The sequence below is a fragment of the Rhinoraja longicauda genome, chromosome 2 (assembly GCF_053455715.1).
Source record: "Rhinoraja longicauda isolate Sanriku21f chromosome 2, sRhiLon1.1, whole genome shotgun sequence".
Taxonomy (NCBI): Eukaryota; Metazoa; Chordata; class Chondrichthyes; order Rajiformes; family Arhynchobatidae; genus Rhinoraja; species Rhinoraja longicauda.
Window position 1 is genome coordinate 85,704,420 of NC_135954.1, and position 17,980 is coordinate 85,722,399.

The following is a 17,980-nucleotide window of genomic DNA, read 5'->3' on the forward strand; positions in this document are numbered from 1 at the left end:
AAAGTGGAAGAACTGCACCTTATATTCCACTTGGGTAGCCTATAACCTAAAGACATAGAACATAGAATTCTCCAATTCCACGTAATACCCTCCCTCTCCCCCGCCCCTCCCCCCCATACAGCACTTTTCTATCCACTCCCCCAGCTCCCATATTTCTCAGTTACTTTCCCCTCCTTCATCAGATCATCTCCCATGCCTCCTAACTCTGGGTCCTCCATTTTAGTTTACTCCCTCCGCACCCATTTTCTTCCACCCACCCTCCCTTCCTCTGGTTCTACATTTCACTCCCCATCTTACATCCTATCAGATTCCACAGTCTGCCACCTTTTGCTTTCTTCACTTCCCATCTCCATCTTTTAACTTTGAAAGAGGAAGGATGAGGACCTATAAACCTCTCCGTATCGACAGGATGATTGTGGAGTGAGTCAAAAGCTTCAAATTCCTGGCCGTACATACTGTATCTCTGAAAATCGTTTGGACCCAACGCACAGATGCAATCATAAAGAAAGCCCATCGACGACCTCCACCTGCATCAGAGGGTACTCTCCTTCATGGTAATGGTATTTCCTGATGACAGTGGCCTCTTTCAGTGGGATAATGCGCCGTGCCACGCTGCACACATTGTTCGGGAGTGGTTTGAGGAACATGATGAAGTGTTCACGACGTTGCCTTGGCCTCGAAATTCTCCAGATCTCAATCCGTTTGAGCATCTGTGGGATGTGCTGGATCGACAAGTCCAATCCACGGCGGCTCCACCTCGCAACTTACAGGACTTGAAGGATCTGCTGTTAATGTTTTGGTGCCAGATACCCACAGGACACCTTCAGGGTCTTGTAGAGTCCATGCCTCGGCGGGTCGGCGCTGTTTTGGCGGCACATGGAGGACCAACAGCATATTCCCACCTCTTCCGCTCTCCTCACCCCCTCCCCCCCCATTGGTCGCCACTCCCGTCACTTGGGCGGGTCCCGCCCCTCTCCGAGCTCCCATTGGTCAGATCTCGTCCCGCCTTCGACCCTCATTGGCTGATTGGCTGGGCGGCTGCCGGGCACAGCAAGTCGGAGCGATTTATTGAAGTTTAAAAAGTGAATCACTTTAAAAATATAACAACAATTTGAATGAAACTTGCTACTGCACACCACAGGCCAATGGTAAGGTGGGCCTAAAATTCTTGCGCTATCGTGATACCATTTTGGCTATATATATATATATATACACACACTAGATCAGGGTGGACCCGTTGGGCCCAAAGCTCTCCTGCATTGGTGTAGCACCCTCCCCTCCCCCACTCAACCCTTCACCTCCCCCCCACTCACACACTCCATCCCCTCTCAACCCCCCTTTCTCCCCATATCTCCCACTCTTAGCAGCTCTCCAGCACTCCCCCCATTCCCCCCCACTCACGAATTGTAGTGATGATCCGGGTCGCTGGATAAATATCAATGAAAATCGCATTTTTTCTTTAAAATAAATGGCGTTTTTAAATAAAAATAAAAATAAATATCGATGAAAATCGATTTTTTTCTTTAAAATAAATGGCTTTTAAAAAAAAAACAAATTCCAATGAAAAATGCTTTTTTTCTTTAAAATAAATGGCTTTAATAAAAAAACAAATCTCAATGAAAATCTTTTTTCTTTCAAATAAATGGCTTAAAAAAAAACCTGAATCTCAATTTAAATTGCGTTTTTTCTTTAAAATAAATGGCTTTAAAAAAAAAGAAATCTCAATGAAAATGGAGATTTAAAAAAAATAATAAAAGAAATCTTATCTTTAGCGTTTCGGCTTTTTATCGTGAAAATCCTCTCTTCGAGATCCTCGAGACTGTGCCTTCATTCAGCAGCAACGTCAGCTCGACTGCTACGGCAGTTGATTTGAGCGGGAAGAAACCACTCCTCCCACGTGGGACCCGCACTAATTAGGGGTTGAGAGCGGGGTCGGAGCCAATCATTCGACCCGACTTGGAGACCCGGGCCAATTGGGCGTCGAGTAGCTAATAAATGGACTTCACATGGGGGTGAACGGCAGGAGCAAATCAGGACTTGCCGGCGAACAATCAGACGGGGGAGGGTCGGCGCTCCCCCTCGTGGGACCCGGACCAATCTGGCGTCGAGCGGGAGGTCGGAGCCAATCAATGGACCCCACGTGGGGGTGAGCGGCAGGAGCAAATCAGGACGTGCCGGCAACCAATCAGACCGGGGAGCGTCGGCACTCCTCCCACATGGGTACCCGGGCCAATTGAGCGTCGAGTGTGAGGTCGAAGCTGAACACAAAATGGCAAACCTCCCCCAATTGCGCATGCGCTGAAGACAACATTGCAAACCCTCCCCCAACTGCGCATGCGCTGGAGCCAAACACAAAATGGCAACCCTCCCCCAACCGCGCACGCGTGGATGCAGCAGCCACCCGTTGGGCCCAAAGCTCTACTGCATTGGTGTAGAACACTGCCCTCCTCTACTCCCCCCCTTCCACTGGCCACCCACCCCACTCAATCCCCCACTCACTCCATCTCCCCTCCTCCCTCACCCACTCCATCCCCCCTTCCTCCCCCCACTCACCCACTCCATCTCCATCTCCCTCCCCTCCACCCTCACTACCCCCTCCCCCCACCGCCACTCACCCCCACTCTCCATCACCCCACCCCCACCCCCCCCACCCACCCGCTCCACTCCCTCAAGTCAGACCCCCACATCCCCCTCCACTGCAAGAGATTAATATATATTGAAAGATATACAATATAACATTTTATATTCTTACATTATTATATTTCAAGTATTATTATTATTATATTATATTTTTATTATTACTGTGTTTGTGTGTGGTGTGGGGTTGTAGTCCGGTGATTGTCCGGTGCGCTGGGGCCGGGCGGGAGCTGGGACTACACCTCCCGGGGAGGCAGCCCGTCGGCAGGAGGCGTCCACAAGATGGCGGAGCGGGATGAGGAGGAGAAGGAGAGAGACCGCCATTTTGTTGGAGTCATCAACGACGACGTTGGTTGAAGCGGGTGCTGGAGGAGACAGAGGGGAATGATGAGACGACGACCATCTTCCTCCTGCTCGGAGTCTCCCCTGGGACCGGGCGAGAGGGGAGATGAAAGGGGAGAGGGGAGCCACTCAACTCGGCCCCGGGCGGCCATCGCGGTGGCCAGCAGCAGGAGAGCGGCTGACCTGCCAGCGGCCATCTTCTTTCGCCTTCTCTCTGATGCCGCGCTGCACAATGGGAGGAAGGTCAGGCACAAGGCAGGCCGGGACGGGAGGCAGTCCTCCCGCTGGTCCTCTGGGAGGGGGCGAGATGCTGCCTGACCTGCTGAGTTACTCCAGCATTTTGAGAATAAATACCTTCGATTTGTACCCAGCATCTGCAGTTATTTTCTTATACTAGATGTAGATAAAGATAGAGATGGGTGTTAATCTTAAATGCTGTACCAAAAATTCATAATAGATTTTTGACAGGAAATTGATGCATATTTGTAAAAACATTGAAAGATGGAGAATTGACAATAGAAAGGTCATTCAATAGATACAGCATGAATGGAGCAAAATGCCTAATTTATGCTGTAATATGATTTCCTTGGGTGAAAAATGTGCAGTAACTGATTATTTTGATCGTGTTTGATTAATGGATTGCAGATATTTGCAGCACTGGAGAGAAGCTGGCTGAAATTATACATATTTTGAAATCTACAACCCTCAAGAGTGTTCATGACTCAGTTTTCTGGTATATTATTGGGTTTTGTGGCAACAGACACACGCTGAAGACCCAAATGGTCAGTGACTGAATAGATTACAACAGAGGTTAAAAGAATGTGAATTCAGAGTATGCTTTACACAAATGGAATGACTGTGAACAGGTATGTAGATAAAAAGGATTAAGGGATATGGACCAAAAACAGACGTGGGATTAGCATAGATAGGCATCTTGGTCAGCATGGAAAAGTTGTTTGAAGAAGGGTCTCGACCCGAAATGTCACCCATTCCTTCTCTCCAGAGATACTGCCTGTCCCGCTGAGTTACTCCAGCATTTTGTGTCTACCAAAGAACTAACGCAGCGGGTCAAGCAGCATCTCGGGAGAAAAGGAATGGGTGACGTTTCGGGTTGAAATGTCTCCCATTCCTACACATGGAAAGGTTGTGCCGTGGGGCCCCTTTCCATGCTGTAGAACTCTGAAGCTATGAACTTGGCTGGCTTTGTTGCAGCTTTGGACAGATTCCCAACTCCAAATCTACCATTAAGCTCCATACTTTCGGCATGTGCACCAAGTTTGGAGTATAGTTCAACCTGGGCAGCTTATCACCGGATATTCTGTTCAGAGCTGCTGGTCACAACCAGCAAGACCCGTTTGAGACATTCTGGATTTAGACAGTTTATGAAATGCAAATTTAAATGTCTCCCTTTCAGACTACCTGAGGAAATACTAGAGTTCACTCATTCTACATCTCACACGACAGCTATCAACCACCTAAAAAAAATGAAACAAATGTCATTACAATGTCAAATCGATCTGAGTGGATTAAACATCCAGGGAATGGTTTCAGGCATGACACAACATTGATTTGCAGCCAACTCTTCATATCAAGCTGCTAGTTACTCAGCTATCCAATTTCGAAACATAACAATACATCATCAAGCACGATTATAATTTTTCAAGATTTTTCAGTTCTTAATTAATAGAACATGGAGCTCCAGCAGATTTATTATGGTGCTAAATGAGTTTTGACAGGATTTCGTCTACAGATTGAATCAAGTTTAAAAAAAATTTGAACTCAAATACCTAAATCCCACGTACAAAAAAATATTATATACAGTTCGAAGAGTTCAAGTATTTTCTAATTTTAAAAGTAGTGGTAGGTAGTCTGGCTAGGTTCCCACTGCTTATATGTAATTCCGTATTGATCTGTAGGTTAGAGAAAGGACATTGTAGTCCTGTGGGAACTTGTAGTACTTACAGCCATAATTAATCAAAAACAAAAAATCATCGCCCAATCAAAAGCTTGGCTATATATGATCAAACTAACAGCTTTAGGTAAATGCTCTAGTTAATTATACCCAGACCATAACACCTTCATGCAGGAGAGCTTGCATATATGAGTTACATGCAAAGTGGGGGCATCAGATCCCTGAGCCATGTGGAGAATGAGGGGAATGGGGGCTTGTCACAAAATTACACGCACAATGTAAACTGAGTTACTTCTTTTTAAGGAATACCTGGGAGCTCCACCTACCTTTGCTATAATAACTTAATTTATATAGTTCATTATCAACAACTCAAGCTGTTCTTTGGTACATATATATTCCAGAACCCGACAGAGTTCATAAATATTGAAAATACCAGTTTCGTTATTTCACAAAATGCTGGAGTAACTCAGCAGGTCAAGCAGCATCTCAGGAGAGAAGGAATGGATGACGTTTCGGGTCGAGACCCTTCTTCAGAGTTTCTTTACATTTGAAATTCTGCCAAGTACTGATAATTGGACTTCGTACTTCTTGTGAGCCAAGAAGGGTAAGAAAACTTTTCATTAGCCTTGGAGACCTAATCTCTTCACCTTATTCATTCTCCAAGCATTGATTCTACAAGAACCATTAACGCTCAGTCGCAACCTCTTTCAAACACCTACTCCAACACTTCAATGATGGCACTTAAGTCAGTCATACAGCGTGGAAACAGGCCCTTCAGCCCACTTGCCATCGCCGACCCATATGTCGCATCTACACTAATCCAACCTGCCTTTGTTTCACCAATTATACATTAAAGCCTCTGTGTGGAATAGATTAGCCTCAGATTCCAATTAAATCTCCCCCCCCCCCCCCCCCCCCCCCACCACCTTAAACCTACGTTCTCTAGTTCTTGATTCCCAACACTGGGCAAAAGGCTCTGTACGTTTACCCAATAAATAAATAAAACCACCATTGTTCCGACTGGCTCCAGAAATACTTCCATTAAAAACTTAACTGTTTGGTGGTCTCTCCTTCAGGTACTGCTGGCTAAGTCTCATGTAAATCACTTTTTCGTAAGTGCATCTGATCTGACACCAGTTGTGTGATGGACGAGCAATTTTATGAATGGGCCCTCAAATAATTATTAGATTATAATAAATAATAATTATCTGTGCTTTCACAGGGCCCAACTCTTGTTTAAATTATTTTTGCCTCTCCTGCCTTTAACATAGGCATTGCAGTTATACTGCATAATGCTACACAATGTCTCTGGCATCTTAGATGCTTAGGTTCTCATAATGCCAAATATATGTTACCGTAACAGATATTTAAAATATCTGAGCAAGGTAGAATAAAAATTGAATCAAAGTGGAAAGCAAACAAAACGTATTTGTGTCCTCCAAAAGTCTGGTTCCGTGCAGGATTAGTATCAGCAAACTAAACATTAGCCCAGCATTCCAGTGCAGTACTGAAGAACTCAACTGGACTGGCCATCCATTAGGATGTACATCTTCTGGCATGACATTCGTCCCTCAATCAAGATAATCAAAAGATTATCCCAGCTGTATGTGTTGAATTCTGCTGTCTGCAGACTAATTGCTGCATTTATTTACAATGTGATACGGATTCATTTTCATACAATATACCCAAGAAAGGAAGGGAATTATGTATATAATGGACACAGTTGCCTTCAACCAATTTTATTTGAGGCCAATGATCTTTTCTATTTTGAAACTAAAGCATCTACTTGAAAATAACCAAGAAGTCCAATATTGCAGGAAACTTTATATTTTTAAAACAGTCAAATCTTCAGAGATTTCAACCGGTCAGTGATCAGTGCCTCGGTAATGGAGGTGCCAGTGTCATGGTTTAACAGCCAACAATATATTCTTTTTGTCAGAGGCTGTCTGAAAGATTGAGATGAAATACGTGAATAGTCAATGTGAGTCCTGATTAAGATTTCTGGAAATGAGAGATGAAGGTGGATGAATTAGGTGGCGGCTGATGATAATGTTGCCATTGATAGAAAATGCCACTTAAGGAAGTACTCATTAACTTTGATATAACCTCCATCCAGCAATTACCTTCCATTTCGTTTAATTTAGTGGTACTGCATTTGTTAGTTTAAGATGCAATCTCCATTGGGGGAAATCAAACACTAATTGGCCATTGCTTTGCAGAACACCTGTGTTCAAACACCTGTAGTCTACACAGACATTTTCAACCAGTCCCTGCAAACCTGCACTATCCTGCCTGCTTCAAAGTCTCCACTGTTGTTCCTGTACCCAAAAAGCAAAGGATTACGGGTCTTAATGACTACAGGCCTGTTGCACTGACCTCTGTAATCATGAAGACCCTTGAAAGACGTGCTGGCTCGGCTAAAAAATATCACAAACCCCCTGCAGTTTGCATATCGGGTCAATAGAACAGTGGATGACGCAATCAACCTAGGCCTGCACTTCATCCTCCAGCACCTAGACTGCCAGGGGACCTATGCAAGGATTTTGTTTGTGGATTTTAGTTCTGTATTCAACTCCATTGTGCCAGAGCTACTACACTCTAAACTCTCCCAGTTGACTGTGCCTGAACCCCTCTGTTAGTGGATCACCAACGTCTTGACAGACAGGAAGCAGCATGTGAGGCTGGGAAAGCACATCTCGGACCCGCTGACCCTCGGCATAGGAGCACCGCAAGGCTGCGTAGTCTCCCCTCTCCTCGACACCAACGACTGCACCTCCACAGACTCCTCTGTCAAGCTTCTTAAGTTTGCGGATGACACAATCCTGATTGTACTGATCCAGGATGAGGAGGAATCTGCCTTCAGACAGGAAGTGACACAGCTGGCGTCCTGGTGCTTTCGCAAAAACCTGGAGCCCAATGCTCTTAAGACAGTGGAATTGATTGTAGACTTTAGGAGAGCTCCCCCTCCCCTCCCCCACTCACCATCAACAACACCACAGTCACATCTGTGGAGCCATTTAAGTTCTTTGGAACCATCATCTCCATGGACCTTAAATGGGGGGCCCCCATCGACTCCACAGTCAAAAAGGCCCAACAGAGAATGTACTTCCTGCGGCTGCTGAGAAAATACAATCTGACACAGGCAATGATGGTCCAGTTTTATACTGCCATTATAGTCTGCAATCACCTTTTCCATCATGGTCTGGTTTGGCTCTGCCACCAAGCTTGACATCCGGAGGCTGCAGCACATCGTTCGATCAGCCAAGAAGGTTGTTGGCTTCAACTTTCCCCCCATTGACGAACTGTACATTGCAAGGGCCAGGAAGCGAACAGGTAAGATCATCCCTGACCCCTCTCATCCTGGCCACAAACTCTGAAGCACTTCCCTCTGGAAGGCGACTCTGGACTGTCAAAGCCGCCACAGCCAGACTTAAAAACAGCTTTTTTTCCACAAGCATTAGCTCTACTCAACAACCAAAAGGCTGTAGCCTCCTTTTGCTCTGGTATTTTATTTCATTCTTCACATGTATAAATTATAATGTTTTATTCTTAATTGTTTACTTTATGTTGTGTTGTTACTTGCGACCAAAGCACCAAGGTAAATTCCTTGTATGTATACATACTTGGCTAATAACATTTATTCAATTCAATTCAATTCAAACCAAAGAGGCAACTCTGAACTTCCACTTTAATTCTTCATCAAACTCCCACTTTGACTTATTAGTCCATGCATTATTATGACAAAGACCAATGCTAGACTGAAAACAGCACCTCACCTTCCATCTTGGCACTTAGCAGCCTTCTGGACTCAAGAACACAATTGATCATTTTAGCTAAAACGCTTCCTCTGTTTCTATCAAAACTAGCTCATTCTGTTGCAGGTTGTCTTAATATTCAGTTAGGCTTTTTTCTCTCTCAATTAATGTGGCCTGAACTGTTGATTACTTCATCGCAGCTTTTACATGTTCCTTTGTTTCTGTTTTCTGTCTCTAACTTGCCATGTTAACCTACCAACCAGATGGTTTCATCAAGCGTATAACCATGGCAACCCTAGCCTCACGCGACTTATCCATCCCTCCCCCATTTTCTCTGCATCTTTGAACTAATTTATTTTCTCTCCTCTCCAATTCTCACAAAGGACCTTCAGCCTGAAACATTAACTCTGTTACTCTTCTGACAGATACTGCCTGACCTGCTGAATATTTCCAGAATTTTCTGCTTTTATTTCCCAAAGTGACATCCACATGGTTATTTGACTGGAGCACATATCTTGCTGCAGTTTTAGGCTTGGTTCATCATTACTCACCAATTTTTATATAATCTGAAAAATTGCTAAAATGCAGGTTGGTTACACCGAACATCAAATCTCTTACTTCAAAATAAAGCGAGTTGTTGAAATATGATCTTCCTTAAAAAAATCCATAATTGACCATCCTTGATTAATCTGTGACTTTCTAAATGAAGACAATTACTAATCTATAGAATTTTCAACTAGGTTTCCTTCCATTGAGGTTAGGGCGACTAGACTGTAATTACTTGGTCTCCTCTAATTTTTTTTAAATAGGGCAGCACTAATAGTCATCTGGTTTTGGGCACTATACCTGCAGTCATTGAGGAAATGTGGGATCATACCCACGTGCGCTTCCTCCCCAAATTCGTCTAACAGAGTGGAATACAATTCATCCAGGCCTGACAATTTATAAATTTCAAAAGATGCTAAATTAGATCTGTTTATCCCATCCAACCTAAAACTCTGATCTTCAACTTCTTCGTCCCAATTGTTCCGCTCTTTTCTATTAAAAACAATATGCATGTTGTTGCACAGAAATTATCCTTAATCTCCAATCGTTCCACTTTTTTTAGTTTCTTCTTGCTTGATATTGTCATAAGATTTGATAATCTGAGAATATATGCAATTGTGTCAGATTAATGAGAATTTACAGTATTTATAAAATATCTGCATTTTTCTTGATTTTACTTTGTAAGTTTTCATGTCATATACTAATTTCCCTTTTACTTTCACCCCCACACATTCTATAGTTTTCAGGTGCTCTTTAACATTGAGGAATCCCCTAATTTGACAGCTCCATCTGTCATTCCTTCCTTGGAACATATTTTGTGAGCCCTCATTTGTTATACTCTCCTCCATGACTTCTCTTACTAATATAATCCCTCCCACAGAAGAGGAATTGAGAGCACTTGTGGTAAAGTAAATTGGAGAAGGTTTTTGACCCTGCAAGCTGCTGTTCATCATGATCAGGACTAATCTTCAAAGCTGATCTTCCACTTCAAGACAATTTTCCAGCAGTATCCCATTACCCATGATTTTTTTAATGTCCAGAAATCTGTCAATCTCCATTTTGAATTAACATAATGACAAAGCTTCTATGTATGTCCAGGACAAAAAATTCCATTGGTACAGTTTCCCGAGTGGAGAAATGTCTCACCCTTATTCTCAAAGTGTGCTCCCGGTCCTACAACCTCCTCAGTCCGAGGAAACATCTTCCTTGCACAGACAAGCACTATAAAAAAGTGGAAGTTTCATGAGATCTCTCATCCTTCTTATTACGAATACAGTTCCAGTCTACTCAATCTGTCTTCTCATACAACAAACCCATCATTCTTGAACCAGTCTATTGAATGTTTGTTATATTTCCTCTGTAGCAAGTTTATCCTTTCTTGGATGAGGAGACCAAAATTGTACAAAATATTTCAGGTCTGGTCCCTCCAAAGCATTCACAAATACAGTAAATCTCCTCTAATCGAACCCTCACATTATAAATGGCAACATGCTATATGTACTCCTATTAATTTGCTGTATATGAATGCTAGCTAGCAATGATTTGTATACAAGCACAGCTAGGGCCTTCTGCAGACACAAGGGACTGTGAATACTGAAATCCTGAGCAATAAACAATCAGCTGGGGGAACTCAGTGGATTAGACACCTTCTGTGGAGACAGCTCCTGGTTACTTCCACATATCACATCGTATTCTCTGTTGTTATTCCCACCCCTCTCTTCCCCTACCTGACCCTATCCACTATTTTATCCCCCTCTCCTTGGAGTCACCAATTGCATGCCAGCTCTTGCTCCAACTCCCCCCACCCCCACATTTTCTCCCTCACTCTTTCATATCAGAGGGAAGGTCTTGACTCAAAGAGTCATCTGTCCACTCCCCTTCACAGATGCTGCATGACTTGCTAAGTTCCTCCAGCAGATTGTTTTTTGCTTTCGGTCCTTTCGCACATCAATGTTATCCAACTTCTAAACACCAAACATGCTATCCAGTCAAATAAATTATTATACATCATTACAACCAAGCTGTCCACAGTGTACAGAGTCCCAGCTCCTGTACTCAGTGCCCCGACTGATAAATTTTCCATGTTATAAATCATGTGCCATGTTCTAGCTACTCTGTCAGGAAGCCATATCTACTTTGAAGCCTCTTTACATCTTTCTTTCTTACTCACAGTCCCATCTAGTTCTGCAATCTTCAGAACACTTAAAAATATGATGTTTGGTTGCATCAGGCAAATTCTTGATATGGAATGTGACTCAAGCACTGATGACGATCCTCTACTCACAGACTACCAATACAAGAGGATATGACTTTCTGACCAATAATCATTTCTCAATCAATGTCATTACAATACCCCAATTTACATGCTCTAAACTTATTAGCCAACTTTTTATATAGTACCTTATCAAAAGCCTTTCAGAATTGCACACACCACAACCACTATTCATTCTTATCCATTTTATCAATCACATTCTCAAAGAATTCTGATAGATTACTCAGGCATAATTTTCCTGCCAAATATCTGTGTACACTGCTCAATCCTACCATTCTTTTCACGGTGTTCTGTTTTTACATCCTTCATAAATGATTTCAGCATTTCCTGCCACTGACATTAGACAAATAGGTTGGTGGTTCCCTATTATCCCACTCTCCCTCCTTTCTTAAGTAGTGAGGTAACATTTACTCTCCTCTAATCAATAGGAACAATTCCAGAATCGTGGAAGATGATGATATGACTATCACTGTCTCCAAAGCCACTGAATGCATATCGCTGAGATATAGATCATTGCCTTTTTGAGACTTATCGGACTTCAAATTAAGTCATAGCATCATCCTTTGGAAAAACTGTAAAATACAATTGCAATTGTATTCCTCGTAATACAGGGAAATTGTGAGTAGCACTCAATTAAAGATAATTCTAAGCCTGGGTAATGGCAATATCTGCATTTTTTTTCATACCCTCTCAAAGAAGATATGAATTAGAATTCATCACCATTAGACTATGAGTCATCAGCAGCAAAAACACACAATGGACAGAACTAAGCCATACTATAAGTGGTTGATCAACATTCTACGGTCCTGTTACTTTGAATCATGAATGTTGGTGGACAATTACATGACTTGCCTGAAGAACATGCACATCCTCAATCATGGTATGGTTTAGCATTTTAAATGCAAAAGATAGGATCGAAGCACCTGCAAGTTTGTCCAGGAAAGCCCATTTAATTATGTTTCTTGGTGCCTGACATGATCCCAATGTTTACATATGAGATGCAGAAAGCCTTGCACCATAGATTTTAATGAAAAAGAACAGTTGCTTGGGAAAATGGAAGAGACCAAAGGAGCAAGTTTTAATGTTAATTTTCACAGATATTTGCTATGACTCATTAATTTTAAAAATGCTTTCTGAGATTGATTTTAATTGCATGAAAATTCACATTTGTATTAACAAGTTAAAAAAGTAGTATGTTTATAATACTTATGAATGTTTTTAAAAGTTTAAACTCTTAGTAGTTCAGCCTGAGTCTGGTCATATCTTAGCCTACACTCAGAGCACTTTGTGTCCTTTTGAGAAAATAAATCTGAAAATATCCAGTTTATTCCTAACATTTATTTTCTGTCCATTAAGTAATCTTCATTCCAAGTCAACATATTTCCTCCTGTGTTATGTGCTGTGATTTTGTTTAATGACATCTTGTGCAGATTTCACTTGTGAGGTACTGCAAAGACTGATGCTACAGGCCCAGCTGTTCATAATCTGAGACATGGATGACGGGACCAAGAATAATATATCCAAGTTTGCGGATTATATAACAGTGACAATGAAATTTATTATGTAAATGAAAAGACGTAAATATGGACAGGATTCGTGAATGGCCATGTGCATGGCAGAAGGAACGTAATATAGAAAACATAGAACAGGACAGCACTGGAACAGACTCTTCGGCCCACAATGTCAGTATTGAACATGATACCAAGACTGCAGTAAGTCTGTCTGCGCATAATCCATATCCTTCTATTCCCTGCACTTTCATGTGCCTATCCAAAAGATGCATAAATGCCACTATCATATCTGCTGCCACCACCACCCTCAGCAGCGCTTTCTAGGCACACACCTTCCTGTGTGTAAAATAAATTGCCCCGCGCTTCTCCTTTAAACACTGCCTCTCTTATCTTAAAGCTTTGCGCTCAAGTATTTGATATTTCTATCCTGGGAAAAGGTTCTGACTGTCCACTCTATCTATAGTTCTCTTAACTTTATATACTTCTATTCGGTATCCCCTCAAACTTTAGCATCCCTGAGAAAACAATCCAAGTCTGTCCAACCTCTCCTTGTAGCTGACACCCTCTAATCTAGGCATCAGACTAGTAAACCTCCACTGCACCCTTTCCAAAGCCTCCACATCCTTCCAGTCTTGGGGCAACCAGAACTGCATGTATTATTCCAAATGCAGCCTAACTAAAGTCCTACAAAGCTGACTTCCCGACTGTAGTATTCAATGCCATGACCAATGAATGCAAGTAATACCATATGCCTTCTTTTCCACGATCTACTTGTGCTGCCACTTTCAAAGAGTTATGGACTTGGACCCTAAGATCCCTCTGTACATCAATGCTGCTAAAGGTCTTGTCATTAACAGTATATTTTCACCTTACATTCAACCTTACAAAGCACACTCCCAAAGGTGTGAGGTTTCCACTTTTAGAGAAAAAGAATGGAACAGCATTGTAAACATGATGTTCAGAGGACCTGGGTATCCTCACACATGTGCATACAGGTACAGCCGGCAATTACAAAGGTACACACTTGTTGGCATTTACGTGAAAAATGGTCTGATTGGGACTGCATCTGGAATATTGTGGATTATGTCCGCATTTATGCCCTGTTTCCATTGAGTATGACTCTAAGGTGAGTTGGTTGTGTGCTGTATGATTCTAAACAAGCCTCGTCGTGACAGTTGTAACTCCACAGGAGACACTTGCAGAGTAGATAACAGATGTTTCTCTGCCATCTGCTGGATTTTTATGTTATTACATAATCCCAGAATAAATATATTTAGCAAAATGCAATGGTGCAACTCAGTTCGGCTTGCAAGTCCTTATTAAAATGGAGTTAAACCTCGTATATTTTCCAATATGATAAATTACATGGTTAAAATTAAATCTCTCTCTACAAAATCTTCCTAAATTGTAAAATATTTTTAGCACCTTATTAATGCAATACTGTATAATAATTATCTATATTTCTAGCGGGTGAAAGTTTTTACATTGAATTATTGTGCCAGCAATAAACCAATACCCTTGTTTCACTGGGACATTGCAATCTGCCACAGATAATGAAATAACTATTCCTGTACCAATGTTTAGCTTTCTTAAAAGTTTTTAATGTTTCAGTTAAATCTATGATAAATGTAGAAAGAAGGAACTGTGGGTGCTGGTTTACATGAAACAACATGAAGTACTGGAGTAACTCAGCAGTTCAGGTAGCATATCTGGAGAAAATGGATAGGTGACATTTCGGATCCAGACACTTTTTCAGACATCTATGATAAACTGCCTGCTTTGATGAATCTGATTTTATTGAGCAATTTAGAAATCAGAATGTTTCTGAGAAATAGAGAGAACTTGACCAAGTGGACGCGTTGGGCCCAAACCTCTCCTGCATTGGTGCAGCACCCTCCCCTACCCTCCCCCTCTCTCTTCCCCTCCCCCTAACCCCTTCCCCTCCCCTAACCCCCCTCACCCCTTCCCCTCCTCGCCCCTTCCCCCACTCAACCCCCCTTATCCTCCCTCAACCCACCTTATCCTCCCTCAACCCACCTTATCCTCCCTCCTCCCCCCCACTCCATCCACCTCAACCCCCATTATCCTCCCTCAACCCACCTTATCCTCCCTCCTCCCCCCCCCCCCCACACTCCATCCTCCTCCCCCCTCCCTTCGTAGGAGATGGATTTAAACTTTAAAACGTGAATAACTTTTAAAATATCACGCCGATTTCAATGAAACTACTTCCATTAGCACCAAAGGGACAACGATGAGCAAACTTCTTGCTATTGAGGGCGTGCAGCGTAGGTTTACTAGGTTAATTCCCGGAATGGCGGGACAGTCATATGTTGAAAGACTGGAGCGACTAGGTTTGTATACACTGGAATTTAGAAGGATGAGAGGGGATCTTATCGAAACGTATAAGATTATTAAGGGGTTGGACATGTTAGAGGCAGGAAACATGTTCCCAATGTTGGGGGAGTCTAGAACCAGGGGCCACAGTTTAAGAATAAGGGGTAGGCCATTTAGAACAGAGATGAGGAAAAACTTTTTTAGTCAGAGAGTTGTGAATCTGTGGAATTCTCTGCCTCAGAGGGCAGTGGAGGCCAATTCTCTGAATACATTCAAGAGAGAGCTAGATAGAGCTCTTAAGGATAGCGGAGTCAGGGGGTATGGGGCGAAAGCAGGAACGGGGTACTGATTGAGAATGATCAGCCATGATCACATTGAATGGCGGTGCTGGCTCGAAGGGCCGAATGGCCTACTCCTGCACCTATTGTCTATAAGTGGGCCTAAAATAGTTGCGCTATCGTGTACCGTTTTGGCTGTAGTTCAGGAAGAAACAAACAAACGAGTTTTAGTATATAGATAAGGGCCAATGTTGTAGAAAGTTGAGGAACAACATTTGAGAGGTTTGAACAAGTACATGGATAGGAAAGATTTTAGATGGATTATGGGCTGGGTTCAGGCAATGAGACTAGCTTTGATGGGATATTTTAGCCAGCATGGACGAGCTTAGACCATATCATCATATCATCATATCATATATATACAGCCGGAATCGAAAATGTGTCTAGATTTTGACTTTCGTGACCCATCTCTGATATCTACTTGAAATTTGGCACAGATTTAGTTAAAAAAATCATTGAGAAGGAATTCATAACTCGTCGGTGCAAAAAGTTGCACACTAATTAAGCTAATTAGAAAACGGCAACCGCGGACTCTGTCGACCCCGCTCTGGCCTGCTCCGGTCCCGGCTTCTCCGCGGCTTTCCGGGAGCTCAGAGAATTCTGAACACGCACTGCAGGGTTTTGCCAGGATTTACTGCAGAGATATTCTGTTTGTGTTGATATGAAAACTAAATTGGACAGAGAACTTCTTAATCTGTGAACTCGCGTTCTTAAATTGGTATCGGTGAATGCACTCTTTATTTAAAATATTCATTCAAGGAATGTGAGCATCACAGGCTGTACCCTCTCCCAATCTGAAGAAGGATCTCGACCTGAAACGTCACCCATCCCTTCTCTCCAGAGATGCTGATGTCCCGTTGAGTTACTCCAGCATTCTGTCTATCTTGTTTGTAATATTTGATTTCCCCACCAACAGATGATGGTTAAAATTATTGCTAGTACACTTGCTGTTGTGGCTGATGATATTCTTGGTGTGGTGCTGCTGGGTTGGGCAATGGCCCTACCTGCCACTCCTCCATGATGGTGTGTGTAGGAAGGGACAACAGATGTTGGTTTACACCGAAGATAGACACCTAATGCTGGAGTAACTCAGCGGGACAGGCAGCATCTCTGCAGAGAAAGAATGGGTGACGTTTTGGGTGGAGACCCTTCTTCAGACCGAGAGTCGGGGGAGAGGAAAACTAGAGATGTGGAAGGGTAAGGTGTGAAAACAATAGATCAAAGCAGACGTTGCTCAATGAAATGTACAATGGTTTATTGTTGGCTATGGGGAAGGTGACAAGGTGGCACTGCTTTACGAGAATTTTCCCGAAGTCTGTGACCCATAGCGCTATGTTTAAAGCCCATAGCGCTGTGGCCAGTAGCGCTATATTTAAACCCCATAGCGCTGCAGCCAGTAGCGCTATATTTAGAATCCATACCTCTACAGCCGACAGTTCTTTGTTTAAATTCCCACTCGTTAAGCCGACAGCGCTCTGTTTAAACCTTTGCGCGCCAAACCGGCAGCGCTGTGTGTATTCCCTTTACGCGCCAGTCTGCGGCTGTTAGCGCTTTGTTCCCAAATGGGGGTGGGGAGGGGGGCTGAGTCGCGATCAGCGCCATGGATGGAGGCAGGCAGAGAGAGAGACAATACAATACAATATATCTTTATTGTCATTGTACAGGGGTACAACGAGATTGGGAACAGAGTAGAGACAGACGTGTGCTGCTGTAAAACAGACATCGCGCATACCAATACACGTATTCTTTTTGTTCTCTCTTGCCAATAAATCTGATGTGTTCATGTACGAGAGGGGTTCACCGACGGGTTGAGTCGCGATCAATGCTGCGGATGGAGGCAGAGAGAGATGTGCTGCTGTAAAACGGATCCCGTTTTCTCTCTTCTCTTTCTTGCCAATTGAGTGGTGGCACAGCAGGCGAGGTCACGCCCTCGGACCCGCGTTGTTGCCGCGCAGCGCCATCTGGAGGGCACGCCGTGCACTGCAGGCAAGCGCTCACTGGGGCGCGGGTTCCCAACCTTCGTCCCGTTTACCCCTGGCAACTTTTCAAAAGTAAGTTTACCCCCACCCATGTTCAGTAATTTGAGTTTACACTTCTACCATAATAAAGCAACCGACAAAGGGGAATTCTTAAAATAGTTTTTAACATGATTATTTTAAGCTCAAATAACAATCGGGCTGTCAGTGCAGCGGGCCCGGCTGCTCTTCTCCCATCAGCGCGTCTCCGGCTCCCTCCCTCCCGGCGCTCCGAGTCCCGAAACCTCTCCCCCTTCCTGCGCTCCTCGCTCCCCCAGGCTCGGAGCTCCGCGCCTCGCTTCCTGCAGCTCTTCGGCC

The 17,980-nt window shown here is 43.3% G+C and overlaps 1 protein-coding gene across 1 annotated transcript in view; it reads right to left on the reverse strand.

Moving 5' to 3' along the window:
- sdhaf3 (succinate dehydrogenase complex assembly factor 3) overlaps window positions 1-17,980 on the reverse strand; it is a 31,296-nt gene that overhangs the window by 12,232 nt on the left and 1,084 nt on the right. The window lies entirely within an intron of this gene.